Raw genomic sequence first — 18,542 nt, 5'->3', positions numbered from 1 at the left:
TCATGATTTTACCTGATTTCGAAAATTATCCTTTAACACCATTGTTTTATTAAATCCTCATAACACTCTTACTTTCCTGTTGAATAAATTAGGAATTGGAAGTTCATTTATTCTGTTATTTATTCAACCAATATTTGTTAAGTGCCTGTCATGTGTCAGGTACTATTCTGGGGCCTGGGGAGGATACTGTGGTGAACCAGAGAGACCTCATAGAGCCTCTAGTGATGGAGAATACATTAAACACATTCACAAATAAATACATTATTATAAATTGTGGTAATTTTTGAAGGAAAAGGACAAGTGCTTGAGGAAGTGACTTTTATGGGCATAGGTAGAGGCACTTGTGAAGTCTTGATCTGAAAATGTGCTTGGCCTGATAAGGAAGAGAGAGGAAGCCCATGTGGCTGAGCACAGAGAGCGCCGAGTGGGATGAGAATGGGGACGTAGGTGAGGGCTGGGTCAGGCATGCCTTGTTCATAGAGCTTAGAGTTTATTCTAACATCAGAGAGCAACTTGCCTGAGGTCACACAGAGCCTGAATTGAAAACTTGGTCTATATACTGTAAAATGATACACATTTCACTTGAGGGGAATAAAGCTTTCTTTCTTAGATTTGGCCAGATAATTCAAGAAAAAGCGGAGAAGTTAACAGTATATTTTTCTAAATGATTCTCTCTTCTGGATGTTATTAATAGTTCACCTCCTGCTGGACTTGTGTAGACCTGAAGTGAGGTTTAAATGACATATAAGGACATCAGGAATACCTAAAAAATGTATACACTGTATGTACATTTCTGTGGCTTATGGTTTCTTGACACTCATATTACCTTGCATAATACCAGACACATGACAAGTACTTAACAAATATATGTTGATTAAATTGTTTTATTAATTACAAATATTATGGTAGGTCATGTGTTCTCTCATAGATAATTTAGAGATGAAAATGTGATTTTTTTTTCTGGACCAGTTGCCATGATTCTATTAATAGATTTACCTTTATTTCTAGCAATTTTTTTGTGTGTCTATTGCTAAAGCAAGGATTGATTGATTCATTCATTCATTCATTATTTCATTCACCCTACTTTGACCCAGGAAGAATATAAAATGGTATTAAAGCAAGAAACAGGAACTCTGCTGGTGTAATTCAGTATTCCCAGGGAGTAAATATTACGTAAGTTAACTAGAAAGCATATGTCACAAAGATTACTGAACAATGGTCCATAACTAGAGAAGTAATGATTACATTTGTGGAAGGTTAACAAATTCAGATACATATTTTTCCTGGGTTCTCCACCACCAGCAGACAGAGGTCAGCAGACAAGAGGAGACAGTAGCTAGAAGATGGAAAATTTTGAATCTCCAGATGCTAGGAAGAACCCTTAGGAACCAAATCTGAGTCCTGAATATTCCAGACAACAGATAGAAAGTGAGATAGAAGTAATTAAAGACTGTCTCACTCAGTTGTATTTGAGACAGGAAAGGGGATCCACTTCGGCATTCTTTAACACTTCAGTCAATTAAATTACATAGCAGGGAAAAGTACAGAAGGTTATACTTAGGACATACAGTCCTTAGTTATTTGCTTACTCTTTGATTTACTTATTCTTTCAACTAACATTTAGTATCTACAAAATGGTGGATATTATTGTAGGCCTTAAGGATACCGAGACAAATATGAGATCCTTTTGCTTAAAAATGAAATCCACTGATTTCACAAGACTAGAATTTAGATGAAGACATGCGTAGTTTAAATGCTAATTATATAAATTCTGGCTTCATATTTCTGCATAATAGTATATTGAAATAAAATTTTTTTTTGCTTTAAAAATAGTGCTTTTATTTCTACAAGACAAAGCCATAAAGTGGAATTGCTGGGTCCAAGCATATGCATACTTGAACTTTCATATATACTCTAAGGTTACTTTTCCAAGGACTGAGGCAAGTCATATTCTCACTGGCAATACATAAGGTGTCTATATCCTCGCATGTTTGTCAGCATTTAACATTATCACTTCTACATTTTTGTCAGTCTGATGAATAAAACATAGCATTTTATTTTTACTATAAATTTTACTTCCCCAGGTCCCAGAGGTTGAATATGTTCTCATAAGTTTATTGACCATTATATTTCCTCTTTTGTGAATTGGCCATTGATGGTCTTTGCCATAGTTTTTGAATACTACCAGAATACTATCATGATCTGCTCAGGAGCTTGATGAATTCTAATAATATCACATAAACACAATAATCATTTTAATATGTAATAACAATATCTAAATCAATATTGAATCCATAGAATGAGGAATTTTAGAGGTAGAAGGGACTCTAGTGATCAACTAGTCCAACCTTCTGATTTACAGAGGAAGAAACTCAGGCCAGTGTGAGGACCTGACTTGTCTGAGGTCACCTAGGAGAATTAGAATTACTGGTTGAGTGAGTCCAAACTCAGGTCCCAGATCCTACCTCAATGTTCTTCCCCTTATCTTCCTAAACACATAAAGTAGCTATTAAATCACCAACCTTTGCTGGCATCCACTTGTAAGACTGGTATGGGGGTGAAATAGGGATCTGTGCGATGAGAAGATGGCAGAACCGTGAGATTGGATATGGTGGACCCCTTTATTAACTTCTGAACCGTCACCTACATGATCAAAAATTTGTTTTCAGCAGACATTTTCGCCTTCACAGTGAACACAGTTTCCATCTTATAAACAATAAATAAGATTATGAATAGTTTCATTAAGTTTTAATAAAGTAGCAATATCAGCTCCAATTTTATTGCTCATGAGTACCCTGTGCTATTGTCTACTACTGTCAGGAGTTTGTGTAATTTAAAATACTTAGTTAAATCCAATTAACACGTTGTGATTTCCACTATACAAAGTCAGTACAGCACTTAATAAAGGAACCACTAAGATTTTGTTCAATTTTAATGACTACAATATAAACGTGCTGAATCTTAACAGAGGAGGTTTTGAATACAGCAAAGTTTTGTACAGAAAAATTTCCCAGGAAATAAATGTTAGAGTTTTGAGGTTAAAAAAAATGGTAGAATTTAAAGATAAACTTATCAATCAATATTAACAGGTTAAAGATGAACTCTGAGTAGATTCTTTTGCAGATCTCAGAAATGGTTATAAACACATCATGTCCAGATCAGTTATAGTAGATAATTACTTTTCCTAAAGTCATAAAATGCTTTTATTATAGTTATGAAATATGAATTGTTTCTATTAAATGGTTGCTAGATTTTAAAGATTATATGTATTACATATAAATCATATTTGATTGTATTGCCCAAGTATACTATTTTTACCTTTATTATAGGAGGTTATGAATTACCTAGGCCCTCTCAGCAGGGAAGATGCAATTGTTTGGTGTTTATAAAATGATTTAAATTTTCCAAACAGTGATTAATTTTTAGAACTTCCAACGGAACTAGGTAATAGTTTACCATTTAATTAATAAAGAATTCAGGCCAGGCGCGGTGGCTCACACCTGTAATCCTAGCACTCTGGGAGGCCAAGGCGGGGGGATTGCTCAAAGTCAGGAGTTTGAGACCAGCCTGAGCAAGAGCGAGACCCCGTCTCTACTAAAAATAGAAAGAAATTATCTGGACAACTAAAAATATATATATAGAAAAAAATTAGCCGGGCATGGTGGCGCATGCCTATAGTCCCAGCTACTCGGGAGGCTGAGGCAGTAGGATCACTTGAGCCCAGGAGTTTGAAGTTGCTGTGAGCTAGGATGACGCCTGGCACTCTAGCCTGGGCAACAGAGTGAGACTCTGTCTCAAAAAAAAAAAAAAAAAAATTCAAGACAGAAAGCTTAGTCGATTCAGGTCACATGGTATAGTAGATATGCACAGATTATTCAATTTTAAGATTAATCCAATTTTACATTAGTGAGATTGGCCATTTGACTCAATTGTATAACACCTTATTGCTCAGCAAGATCAGGATGACTTTAAGGAAAAAGAAAGGGAAAGTTTCATCAAGATTGGGGGGCAGAAAAAATTACTTTACAAAGTAAGTATCTCTTGGCTGAGAAACGTCTGTATGAACACAATGTTAGGGCCCCCACTGGTAGCATGTGGTAACCATAAGGCAGCCACCATCCCATGAACACTGAACCCTTTGATGATGTTCAGTAAATAAATAAATAATAAAAAGAAATCATATTTTTAATAGGAAAGAGTAGACTGTAAGTGCAATGTTTCCTTCCAGGTCAGTTGGAAGGGGAAAGGGAGGCGCTACCTTGCCTTAATGAGGATGAGGGACTCGTAGCCAGATGGCATTTTTATGAAACTCTGATCTTGTTGATCTACCTTGGTTGCTGTCCCTCATCCTCAGCTCTCCTCTCCCCACCTCACCTCCAGATACAAGTATTTTCCCAGATCGCCTCCTAGTCAGGAAGCCTGAGATAATCACCCAAAGCGACTGACACATTCGTGGCTGAGGATCTGGAAATGGCACATACGTAGCTGAAGATATTCAGTATCAAAAATGGCAGGGTTTCCACTTGTCTGATTGATATCAGGGTCAGTGAGGCAAAGGTAAATCGGAGGAAGAGAGAAAGATTCAACTTAAATAAAATTGTCAAACACTGTGAAGATGTAAAATATAGGTTTGGCAGTTTCAGGGCACAGAGCATAATTTATCTGGATTTTCTGAAAGCCTTTGACAAAGAACACCTGACAACCTGCTCTTGAAAGCTAAAGTAGCAGGATCCAACATAAAACACAATGTAAAGGACGACACAAAGGACAGGACAGAAGGCAGGTGATGTTTGGATTCTGTCAGGCAATCAGGACATTCATAATGCTGCCTCCTTTAATTCTTTAAATTGCAACAATCTAAACAAAGTAAAAGCCAGACCGATGAACTCTGCTGAAAAGGGAGTGGGATGTCTCTGTGTGTGTTGAGTGTGTGTGTGTGTGTATAGCAGAACAGAGGGGAGGGTTACAGTGTCCAGAAATAGATTCCTCAGTGTTGCTGGACATGAAACATCTGCACTGTCCCATTCCCATGGTAAGGATAACCACTTCCACATACGCCTGGTTGGAGGGAGAAGGACTGTAACGACCTTCAGCATTTACTGAGCACTTACTATATAACACTAACTTTAATACAATGAGCATTAAATTTCATGAGCAATGGAAAAGCTAAGGACTATAGGAGCGTGGAAGAGGGAGTAATTAACTCTGCCTGCTGGTATTGCAGGAGGCTCTGCAGCAACTCTCAACCCTGGCTGTATATTAGAATTACTTGGGGAGCTTTTAAAAAATACTGCTGCCTGGGCCCCAACCCTGGGCAATTAATTCAGAATAGCTGGGCTGGGGCCTGAGCCTTGGTATTTTTATAAAGCTCTCCAGGTGATTCTGATGTACAGCCAAGGTTGAGATGTACTACAGTAAGTGACATTTAAATGACATCTTAAAGGAAACATTGAATTATGTTAGGTGGAGAGGAGAATACAATTATAGGTAGAAAGAAAGGTGGCAACAAAGCAAAATAGCGTATTAATGCATGAAGATTTCACTGAAGGTGAGGACCTACGTGTCTGGAGTATAGGGTGTGTGTGAGAAAGAGGGTTGGGTGGGAGAATGAGACTGGAAAGGTACATTGAGATTGGTGCACATTAAAGAAAACAGCTTTATGAATGTGATGATTGCCTAAAAGAATTCAAGTATTATCTACTGTGGTTTCTCCTTTTTGTCATGGTTTTTTATTACATTTTACTCTGGAATTATGCTTTGTAGTTTGTATAATATGATATGAAATATCATATTATAAAAGAATCATATTGTCAATAGAACAACGTCCCTTATAACTGGTCCTTCATTATTATTTCCAAAACTATAATTCAGAACTTTATCACTTGATGCCTAAACCTTCTATAAAAGCTTAAAAATTTTTTTAAAAATTTAAAAAATGTAGAAAAGCTTAAAGAAGAAAACAGCAATTACATTTCCATCAGCCACACTTAACCATTGTCAACATTTTGGTATATTTGCTTCCAGCGTTTTCAAATAGAAAAAAACATTTTATTTTATTATTTTGGTAAAAATGATGTATGTTCATTATAAAGATGCCAAATAAGGCAGAAATACAAAAGCCAAAAGTTTAAGAAACTATGCCGAATATCATTAGGTAATCCATCATCCCTGACATCTTTAGAGTAATTGATATATGATTGTATAAAAATAGGACTTAATTATCAAACTTAATTTAACATGAACTTAATAGGAGGAAAAAGGGTTGGATTAAACTTAATAAATTATTAAACTTCCAATAAATATTTCTCTATCACAAGAGTCCTCTGAATTAAAAAACATTTCTCTGCAAGGGCTGGCAAATTTTTTCATAAAGGGCCACTTGATATATTTTAGATGTGGGGGCTCTGTTCATATCTGTTGTAATTGGAAAGCAGCACAAACAATACGTAAATGAATGTGTGAGGCTGTGTGCTATGGTCTGAATGTTAGTGTCTCCCCCAAAATTAATATGTTGAAACTTAATCACCAATGTGATGATATTAAGAGGTGGGACCTTTGGGAAATGATTAGATCATGAGGATGAAGCCTCATAAATGGAATTAGTATCCTTATGAAAGAGGCCCCACACAGCTGTCTTGCCCCTTCCACCATGTGAGGACACAGTGAGAAGGCACCATCAATGAACCAGGAAACAGGCCCTCAGCAGAGACCAAATCTACCAGCACCTTGATTTTGGACTTTGAGCTTTTTCTGTGGTTTATAAGCCACCCAATTTATGATATTTTGTTAGAGCAGCCCAAATGAACCAAAACACTGTAATTTAATGAAACTTTCTCTTTTTTCTTTTTTAGAAACAGGGTCATGCTCTGTTGTCCAGGCTAGAGTACAGTGGCATGATCATAGCTCACTGCAGCCTCAAACTCCTGGGCTCAAGGATTCTCCTGCCTCAGCCTCCCAAGTACCTAGAAATACAGGTATGTGCCACCATGCCTGGCTAATTTTTAAATTCTTTTGTAGAGACAGGGTCTCAATATATTGCCCAGCATAGTCTCAAACTCCTGGCCTCAAGGGATCCTCCTGCTTTGGCCTCCCAAAGTGCTGGGATTACAGGTGTGAGCCACTGCACCCAGCCTGTTTCAATGAAACTTTATTTATAAAACCTAGCCCCCAAGTCGTAGTTTGTGAATCCATATTCTAGAATTAAATAAAAGTGATTATGAAAAATGTTTAGTTTTTTTTAACTACATGATTTTATTTTGGATAGCATATCCTAGCTTCGGAAGATGAGAACATCAGAACTCTCTTGATATTTGATAGCCCCCATCTCTTCTCCCTCATCTCCCAATTTTTGACTGTATTATTATTTTTACACTGTCCAAATTTGTAACATTCACATGTTTTAATACCATGATTGCAAAGATTGTTTAGCATTAGTTCTATTAATACATGTAAATGGGTCCAGTGCTCACAAACAGTTCTTTTGTCATAGCTTCTCTGCTTGAGCGCTTTCTTTTAATTGATCACTTAATTGGCTGGCTTTGGTTATCAAGCAGTTCTTCCCAAAACATGTTCGTGGGTCCTTTACTTCCCTGACCATTCATATTCGAATTACATCTGGGGTCATCCTTTCTTTTCTCAAAACTTTGTAGATAATGTACCATTGTCTTCTACAATGAATATTGTTGTGAAATCTGATGCCAACCTGATTTTATACCCTTGTAGGTGATTTACTTTTTTTCTGCCTGGATGTCTCTTTGTCTTTGACATTCAAGTATTTAACTAGGAAATACTTTTATGTTAACTATTCTAAATCAAATTTTCCTGGGATTTGGTATTTTCTTTCCACTTGCAGACTCAGTTCTTTCACTTTGAAAAATTTTTCTTACATTATATCATTGAATACATGTTCTCTTTCATTTGCTGGGTTCTCTGTTTTAAGGACACCAAGCATCCTTAAATGTTGGCTCATCTTTATCTTTCATATTATGGTACCTAACTATTCATTCTCTCCTGGTTCCTTTTAGAATAGGACACCCTGAGTTTTAGCTGAGCACATGGCTATCCCATTACAGACTATACTTCCCAGCATCCCCTGTGGCTAAATGTTGACAGGTGACCAAATTCAGGCCAATTAGATGTGAGGTCATATGTGTGACCTCTGGGTCATGTCCTCAGTGTGCATGCCCTGGACTACCTTTATCCTTCCTATGGGCTGAAATGTGGGTGTGGAGAGGAGCGAGCTTCCACCCTTGGAATGAGGATACCCTGTAATGACTGGAATGAAGAGATGATGGAGTGTCAAGATAGAAAGAACCGTATCTCGAATGACTATGGGGAGCACAGCTGTCCTGCCAGCCTTGGACTTCTCACCTGTGGACTGATTTGTGAGCGAGAAATAAGCTAATTTATTGAAGTCATTGTATTTTTGGATTTGTTACAGCAGCTTAGCCTGTACTTGAGTAATATGTATATCTATTCTCTTCTAATTAACTTCCCTTGTTTTTTTCCTCTGTATTTACTGCACTAGTCTTTTTTCTATGTCAGTATTTCAATATTCGGCAGTGTCTGTTCTGTACATTCTATTTATAGTTTATTAGCTCCATAAAGTATTTTGGTATTCAATTTGTTTATCTGCAACCTCCTTTTTAATCTCATTCTGCTATTTTTATCATCTCATGTTTGAGCTCTAGTTTTACTTAATTTATGTTCTTATCAGGCTGTACTATAATGTGAAGAAATTGTGAGAAAATTCCTTCTGTTACTCAAGTTATGTTTTTTCTAGGTTAGGCTTTGTCTTTGCAGCCCATGATTCTCCCGCCCTCCTCCCTTCTCTTCCCTTTCTTTTGTTAGCTGTGAGTGAAACACTGACATGAAGAAAATGCAAAGATCACAGTAAATCAGTATAGCGACCACATCATTCCTTTTTCCCTCGTGCATACTTGGGCAGCTCTGACCAGATATTCTCCTTGCTGCGATGTAGTATCTCCTCTCCCATTATCTGTACCAGTGTGTGATCTCTCCCTACAACACGTGAGAACTAAGTATTCTGTGTTTTCTACCTTTCTGTTACCTGAGGGCTTGGATGGGGGAAGCTGCTTTTGAGGAGGTATGCAGTCTTTGTTAAAATATTTAGGCTCTCTTTCCCTCCTGAGATTTGATAAACATCCTATGTCAGGGTTTGCTCTACCTAGTTGAGGGGGAGGCCATCCTTCCTTTGAGGGTTCGGGAGAGGTTTGGATTGGAGGTATGCTGCGCCTCTCTACTTTGCTCCAGAATATTCTGCTTATATATTTGTGCACAATTTTCATGATCATATTCAGCAATCCTGCTCCAAACCTCCTCCCCATATTATGGATGAGGAAGCTAAGAGCCAGGAAGGGAAAATAACCAGAGCATATATCTAATCAATTTCAGAGGCAGAACTGAAAATGCACATCACTGCTTCATGACCCAGTGTTGTTTTGTTTTGTTTTGTTTTGTTTTTGAGACAGAGTCTCACTCTGTTGCCCTGGCTAGAGCGAGTGCCGTGGCGTCAGCCTAGCTCACAGCAACCTCACACTCCTGGACTCAAGCAATCCTTCTGCCTCAGCCTCCCGAGTAGCTGGGACTACAGGCATGCGCCACCATGCCCAGCTAATTTTTTTTATGTATTTTTAGTTGTCCAATTAATTTCTTTCTATTTTTAGTAGAGACGGGGTCTCGCTCTTGCTCAGGCTGGTCTCGAACTCCTGAGCTCAAACAATCCGCCCGCCTCGGCCTCCCAGAGTGCTAGGATTACAGGCGTGAGCCACGGCGCCCGGCCCCAGTGTTTTTTTTTAAACTGTACTTTCTTGCATCCTGATTTCAGAATCTTTAGAGCCAAGCACAGTTTAGGTCACCAGCTCTACCCCTATGTCCTCACATTAGAGCCCTAACTTAGATGTACTAAGTAAAGGGGTCTCACTTTCTCTCAGACTCAGGTTTACCAGCATTCTTGGAGACAGAAGAAAAATTCCCTGGAGAGGCATCCGTAATAAAGGCAAGAATCTTGGCCTTGGAGCACAGGATTTGAGTCCTAGCTGTTACTTGACTAGCAATGTGCAAGGGCGGTAAGTCATTTAACTTCTCTGAGTCTCAGTTTTATCTTATGTAAAGCAGGAAACTCCTATCTACAGGGCAACTGAATTTTATATAAAGGATCTGTTCCTGGAGGCATTTCATAATTCTGAACTCACATAATTCAAGACAGCCAGACAAAGAATGGCAGGTATGGCAAAGACTGCTGGCTGATCTCCAACATGCGACTCAGCCAGAAACTACATTTCCCAGCCTTCCTTGCAGCTTCATGTGGCTTAGTGACAAGGTTCTGGTCAGTGGTATAGGAACCTAGTGATTCTACTGACTGGAATGCAGACATATGGTAGGAGCTGATCTTAGATCACAAAATGGAAAATAATACAAGATATTTTTATTTACTCAAGTGGGGCCTCTCACTTCAGCATAAATAGACATATTAAATTCGCTCAGGCTGTACCACTTTTGAAAAAAATTGAAATTTTGTTTTACTTTTTAAATTTGAGGGGATTTTAGGCCGGGCACAGTGGCTCACGCCTGTAATCCTAGCTCTCTGGGAGGCCGAGGCGGGCGGATTGTTTGAGCTCAGGAGTTCGAGACCAGCCTGAGCAAGAGCGAGACCCCGTCTCTACTAAAAATAGAAAGAAATTAATCGGACAACTAAAAATATATAGAAAAAATTAGCCGGGCATGGTGGCGCATGCCTGTAGTCCTAGCTACTCGGGAGGCTGAGGCAGTAGGATCGCTCGAGCCCTAACCCTAACCCTAACAACCTAACAGAGGAAGATAAAACTATCAAACAGAAAGTAAGGGAAATAAACTTAAAGCGCATAATGCCCCTTTGAAGGAAAAAATTCACAACTACCCTTTGTTTAATTAAAACACCTGTGGTCTAACTTGGTATCTCTGAGTTCTTTCTCAGCCTTGAGAGCCCTTAGTGGATAGTGGAGTACAAACGCCCCACTCCTGCTCTCTGCCTACGTTCCTGTAAACAAATTCCAAAGACTCAGATAACCTGGCCTCACAGAGAAAAGAGAAAATAAAGAACACCTGCAACAACTTTGTTGCCGCTTCTGTTATCAGTCTGCTGAAACAGAGAAAGAAAAGCCATTTTTTATCCTTTAAAAGCACCGAGCTGCTGGGCCTTTCTGCCTGGCACTTCCTTCCTTCCTCTGTGTGACGTGGCCATTACCTCTGCCCCTGCCTCCCCATATATACATATATAAAAATACAGATATATATGTATATATGTGTATGTGTATGTGTGTGTGTGTGTGTGTGTGTGTGTGTGTATCCCTCTTTCTTTTTTCTTTCTTGGGGAAACAAACTTTGTACTTCTTTCTATTCTAAACTCTGTGTGAGAATTCTTTCTCCAACCCACTCCGTGAGCTCCCCACCCTAACAGTCACCAGCAGGCATGAGCTACAAGAAATGCTTAAAGGAAGTTCTTTAGGCTGACAGAAAATGACACAAGATGAGAACTCAAATCTATGTGGTAAATATAAAAGACTATATATATTTCTTCTCTTAATCTCTCTCAGACAATTGACTATTTAAAACAAAAAATTATTATGTATTGTACAGTTTATAATATATGTAAAGTACATGACAGCAACAGCACAAAAGATCAGGAGGTATTGTATTCTGTAGTTCAAATCCTTACATTTTATGTGAACGGGTGCAATATCAACTCCAAAGAAGCTCTAGTAAGTTAAGGATATTTTAATTCCTATAGCAATCACTAAAAATAATACAAATAAGTATAGTTAAAAAGCCAATAAGAGATTAAAATGGAATATTAAAAAATTTTTAAAAATTATGTAACACTAAGTCAGAAAACAAAGAATGAAGAACAAAAAACAGACGGGATAAGTATAAAACAAATAGAAAGATGTTTGTTCTAAATCAAAGCATGTCAATAATTACATTAAATGGAAATGGACTAAACACTCTAGTTAAAAAGCAAAGATTATCACACTTGAATTTTAAAAACAGAACACAACTATATACATATGTAAGAGATGCATTTTAATTTTAAAGATACAGGTTGAAAGTAACAACAAAAAAGATTGCTATACCATGCAAACTGTAAGAAAAAGAAAGATGGAGTAAATATATTAACATCAGACAATATTGACTTTAAGACAAGGAGTATTATCAGACAGAAAAGGGATTTTTCTTTAAAAGATGAAAGGCTCAATTAACCAAGAAAACACAACAATAATAAATGTGTATGTCTCTAATAATACTGACACAAAAATTATCAAAACCAAAGGAAGAAACAGACAAATCTTTAATTAGAGTTGAAGATTTTAAAGTCTTCCTCTCAGTAATTGGTAAGACAAGTAGATTTTTAAAAATCAGTAAATATATAGAAGAGCTGAACATGACCATGAACCACCTGGACCTGACTGATATTTAGAGAACACTACAAATCAACAACTGTAGGACATATGTTCTTTTCAAATGCACATGGAACATTAACCAAAATAAATAATATCCTAGGCCACAAAATAAGTCTCAATCGATTTCAAAAGACTGAAATCTTACAGAGTATCTTGTATAGAATAGGTGTAGATATGGAAATGGAACTAAATGAAGTTTCTAAGTGTGAGCAGAAACAAAATTCCATGCAATGAGATTGGCGGATTCAATAACCAGGAGAAAACAGTGTTGACATTCTCCTTCTAATAGAAGTCAAGCCACATTGTTGCCAAAGCCCAGAAGGACAGGAAAGGCCTGAAGGGAAAAGAGATAAGACACCCCCCCCAAAAAAATAACAGAAAAGAAAAGAAAGAGGGAGGGAGGGAGGGAGGGAAAGAGGAAGGAAGGAAAAAAAGACAAAGAAAGAAAGAGAAAAGGCACACAGAGGGTCATGGTTTTCAGAGCTGGGAGGGGTCTTGGGATGATAAAAGAGTAGTTAGCAGCAGAAGTAGCAACAGGGATTGTGGATAGATACTCAAAGAATGTGGTGAATAGAGATGACCATGGAGGAGACTCCAGAAGAAACACTATTTTGAACACACTGCAGCTATCTAAGGTGCAAGCATCTGCATGTCTCACAAACCCTGTACAGCACATCACATAGAGTTTATTATGATGCCGCAAGCCTCAAGAAAATATTAACTTCCAGTAAAATGTGACTAAGGAAGGAAAGTATGTAATACAGTCTAGAAAATTTTCCATTAAAATAGTTAAAATAAAATCTAACACCAAGCAAAATTTCCCAAAGTGCGTTCCTCAGAATATAGTTCTGTGAGCTGTTCTGAGTGAGTTTGGGAAACATTGCTAACTGCATTCCCTCTTCTTAAAGATTCTTAATGCACATCAGCCTGTTAGTGACTTCAGGGGGTCTAACGGCATAAAAACCAGTCTGACTCCCTTTAACTTCACTTTTCCCCAGTTTCATGGGGCCTCAAAACTCACCTTTCATGGAATACCTATTAACATCCCAAAGAACCAGCATTCTTTGGGATATATTTTGGAAAAAAAAACTTATCCAAGGATTAATACATTGCTAACAACTATATTGTTATAATTTGTTAATAGCATACCATTTTATAAAGTTAAAAGACAAGTAATAATTTGATTTTACATAAAAATTTTCTTCAAAGGAGTTTGAAACACACTGGACCCAGAAATTTCTGATGAATTTAGACTGGCAAAAATGTAATTCATTTCTTATTGCTATTTTTTTTTTTTTTTTGGTGCTATGTTTAATAGCATTTATTTGTGGCATTCCTATAGAAATTTTAATCTGGAAAATTAATCACCAGAGAATGATAAGGACTGTCTGTACATCTCGATTACAACTCACACAAGAAAAAAAATGTGTATTCTTCAGACCACATGAGAGAAATGTGTTTAAATGATGGTCTTCCAGCCAAGATCTAAGAAAGTCTTTGTGAATGAGTTTATCATTTATTATAATTATTTTTGCTATTGCTATTTATTCCCTTATTATAGAACAGTGTGTCAATCTCTAGGCATTTTGTTTAAATACTGGCTGCGGTCATAAGTGAAATGAAGTTTGGTCCTCATTTACCTCACAGCAGCAGTTGGGTTGGCACACAGCTGCAGAACTGCTGGGGCTCTTTTTATTTAATTTGGCATCCCTTCTTGTTGAGACTTCTACTTCAATAACTCCCCTGGGCTTTGCCACAATTTCTACGCTGTATCAGTGAAGCCAGTGGAAGAGATGTCTAAGCAAACCTGAAAGGAGGCTAGAACACTTACAGTTCAGGTATTTTTGCTGAAGTCAACAAAGGAATTAACCCCAAATTCGAATTACGTTTGTTTTAAAAATACAACATTAAGTCATTTAGTAATGAAACCACTTTTTAAGGAATACTAATCAGATCACATTAATATTTTATATGTGTGTAAGAGTTTGTTCTTTTTGCACAATTTCTCTTAGAATAATTTTCCTAGATTCTGAATCAGATTGGCAAAGGAAACTATATCTCCAAATTTTGAAGAGCCACCTACTAATTATATGACTTGGTCATATATCTTAACTTCTATGATTCTGAATTTCTTATCTGTAAAATGGGAGTAATAATACTTCTAACATGGTCTGAGAATTAAAAGTGATAACAAAAGTGCCTAGGGCAGGTTGTATGTTTTGTTGCGTACATAAATGGCATATAACAAATGTTGTGTTAAATGCACAAATGGAAAGTTTAAAACATTAATACCTCCTGTGAATCTTATTTCCACAATCAGAATAGAAAATAGTTCACTCGGTCTGCTTTTCTGTCTTGCCTGTCACGTGTTGGTCGTCGTAAATGGGGAAGAAAACAGATTTTACTCAGAATCAGAATTATGAATGGTAAGAACTAGAAGAGATCTTAAAGATGATTTGCTCTAATACCTAAATTCACAAATGAACAAAGTAAGGCCCAAGGAGTGTAAGTGATTTGCCCCCCAAAAAAACTCACATAGGAATTATGACAGATCTAGGATTGGAGCCCAATATAAACATGGACTTTTCTTGTGATGAGGATTGTCAATACTGTATGAGGTTATGGTGCTTAAAAAATCTTCCTTTAACTAACTTGAAAGATAGTTCTCTCTTTATGGTTTTCTTATGTTCTTCTTTCCTAACATTTTACTTTAATTTAATCTATCTGGAGTTTTCTTTGGTATAGAATACAAGTTTAGGATTTAACTTAATGTTGTTTCCAAATCATTAGCCAAGTGACTTGGCACCATTCATCTAACAAGTCCTTCCTTTCCCATTGACTTATAGTGTCACCTTTATTACATTCTAAGTTATTTTTTAATAATAAGGTCAATATATATGCTCCCTTTTTTACTTCATTGATCTGTTAATTTTTCTACCCATAGAATAAATACTATTATAATTATTGTAATTTTATCTTATGTTTTAATAAGTGGTATGAAAAGTTCACTTTCATTCATCATCTTTAGGGAAAAAATGAGGCCTTTTACCCATTTATTCAAGTGTTCTTTGATGTCACTCATTAAAGTTTTGGGGTTTTCTTTACTTAGGTCCCACCCTTTTTATGTTAAGACTATTACTAGGTAATTTGGTCCTCAATAGAGGAAGAGAGAGGGAAAAGGGAAAAAAGAAAAAGGGAAAGAAAGAAAAAAGGAAAGAAAAAGAAAAGGAGGGAGAAAAGGAAGGAAGGAGGGAGGGAAGGAAGAGAGGGAGGGCGAGAGAAAGGAAGAAAGAAAGATCGTATTATGCTATGCTAGGATGACCTAGGCAAGGAAAAATTAATTCTACCTGAAGATATCTGGAAAGACATTTTCATGGCCAAAAAGAGAATTATCTACAAAAGTAGTCAAATTAGGTACCTGGTATTTCATTACTTAAATTAGCTTAACACAGCCTAACTCAATTACACAGGTCCTTAACAAGTTGTTATTCAAAGTCATTAATCACATACATACAAATCAACAGCAAATTTATACTGGCTCCTGACCAGGCTGGTGTTAGAGATAGGGTCTCTGTCCTCAAAGGGGTTTGCAATCTAGTTGGGGAAAGTTTCCATCTTAAAAGTACCAGCTCCTCTTCTAGTTCTAGTCTTTGAGTTAATATAGCCTCTTACTAAGTACTTTGATCTTTTACTTCTATCCCAGACCAGGGCAGAGAAATTTCTCCATCAAATTCCTTGGCCACTAAGGAAGCAATTTTTGACTGGGCCCCAAGATCTGCCCCTGAGATGCAGGTCAAAATCACCACTCTCAAAGCTGCCTGGGAGGTAGTATAAAATAAGGATTAAGAATGCAGGCTTGGCGTGCACATATAAGAATAACATCTATTGGATGTCGGGCAGGGGGAAGGGGGGAGGAGGGGACGGGTATATGCATACACAAAGAGTGCGATGTGCACCATCTGGGGGACGGGCACGCTTGAAGCTCGGACTTGGGGGGGGAAGGGCAACATACATAACCTAAACATCTGTACCCCCATAATATGCTGAAATAAAAAAAAAAAGAAAAAAAAAGAATGCCAGCTTGGAAGTCAGACTGGCTGAGTCTGAATTACGACCCTTTGACTTATAGCTGTGTGACTTTGAGCAAGTTTTATTTAACTGCTTTTTGCGTCGGTTTCCCCATATGTAGTAATAGTGCTTACTTCTTAGGGTTACTGTGAAGATTACATGAGATAATCCATGTAAAGTGTATTTAACACCATGCCCAACTCAGAGAATCCCCCAGAAAGGTTAGCTATTGCTTATCACTTAGGCAGTGCTTCCTGAGCAGGTAGTACATTTCACCTTAACACGCAGCCTGGAGCAGAGGCACAGTCAGGTGTCCTGCAAGTGTTCAAGATTAGGAAATGGAGGTTGTTGAGGGATTTATCTTCCCTTCTATTAAAGTCTAGGTTCTACACTTGAAACTATGGGTAAATGGAAGACTAAATCCAAGATGGTAGAAAGATGGTGACAGGTACTTCCCCTGGGATTTCAATGTTTAGATGAAATGATAATTCCACAAGTAAGAGGGTTACAGTTTTGAAAATCCTTTGCTGAAAAAGTCAATCCCCCCCCATTACGGTTATGTCAAACTAACCCAGTATTAAGTATAGCGTACACCTTCGATGAGTGAAGACGATGCTGGGATAATATTTTCTTGGTGGTCTCTTAGGTCATTGTTTTCACTTTACAACTCTTCCTTGATAATCTATAAAGGTCAGCCCCATCTTAAGTTAGAAATGGAAAAGGGCATTTTGGAACTGAGAAAAGAGTTTTCTTAGGAACAATTTAAACAAAGTGGTTAGGAAGTATTAGTACATCTGAACCTAATCACTGGATATAGCTGGGCCTCTCACCAGCTACACATGGAGAAAGGATAATTCCTATGTTCTAAGTGACTCCTAGTGGTTTAGGGATTGGAGAACGTGGGGAGATAGGGCAAGCAGGGTTTCTTACCAATAAATCTCCCAAGAATATTTCTCACGTGGACTGGTTCCCTCTCGCCTTTTTTCTTATCTTTCTCATTCTAATACATTCTGTTTGTTCCAGCCAAAGTTTCTCTTATTCTCTGCATCATGTAATTACTTAGGAAGGAAGTATAGACAAGTGACAAGGAGATATGCAATTCCCCACACCAACTCTTGAGTTTTAAAACTTGAAAAATAGATACATGCTCAATGTGGTCAGCTCCATCTATAAGCTGATTTAAAAGACGGGTTCCAAAAAGGAATGTAGTCTAATTAGTGCTCTCAAAGACACAAAACATCAGCTGAAAGTGAGTTGGTCTTTTATAGGAGGAAATTAGTAAAAAGGAAGGCAATAGTTAAGAAAATAAGTTCTAATTCAAATAGAATTTAAGTCTGGGTTCTATTACTGACTAATTGAATGACTGGAGCAAGTAACTTAATTTCTCTAAGCTGAAGTTTCTTTACCACTAAGATGGGGGATAATATCACTCATTCTTTGGAATTAATGTGACATAAGGAACTATCACAGTACAATATAATTCATAGTCAACCCCAAGCAGATAGTAGCTATTTATTATAAAAAGTTGAATTGGAGAGTCAGAATTTCTCAGTATCCATGAAGCACTCACTTTACAGGGATTGTATTCATATCCCTTTGGCAGGTGTAGCTTCACAGATGGATGCATCAGATTATAAATGTATGATGCTGTTCAACTTGAAGATTATCCAGCTAATTACCCTTCGTCAGTTTCCCTGTTCACTAAGCAGCTTTCTAACTGGGCTTTCTGCATAGCTTTCTAATAAGGAGAAAATATGCTTGTCAGATCAGGCTGACTTGAACATTCAGGTCTGTTTGCCTATTATAGTTCTCCTTAGAATACATAAAGTGGCATTCCAGTTTGTGTATCAGTCTCCTGTGAGTTCAGTTGCACCCAAGAGATCGATCGACTCTGGCAAAATCAAATCTCTAATCCTATAAAGTTGAGATTATACCTTGAGCTGCACTAAAGTAATAGCATTCTAGAGGGCTGTAAGCTGCCACCCAGCTCCCTGCAAGACACCAGTAGTATCATAT

General features: G+C 37.4%; 1 protein-coding gene across 1 annotated transcript in view; it reads right to left on the bottom strand.

The window, feature by feature from the left end:
* IQCH (IQ motif containing H) overlaps positions 1-18,542 on the bottom strand; it is a 242,877-nt gene that overhangs the window by 199,227 nt on the left and 25,108 nt on the right. The window contains exon 2 of the mRNA XM_012658125.1: positions 2,523-2,643. The gene's annotated coding sequence lies outside the window, so the exon portion shown is untranslated. The remainder of the gene's footprint in view (positions 1-2,522; positions 2,644-18,542) is intronic.

This window comes from Propithecus coquereli, unplaced genomic scaffold, assembly GCF_000956105.1.
Source record: "Propithecus coquereli isolate 6110/MARCELLA unplaced genomic scaffold, Pcoq_1.0 Scaffold573, whole genome shotgun sequence".
Classification (NCBI taxonomy): domain Eukaryota; kingdom Metazoa; phylum Chordata; class Mammalia; order Primates; family Indriidae; genus Propithecus; species Propithecus coquereli.
This window is presented reverse-complemented; position numbering and strand designations above follow the sequence as displayed.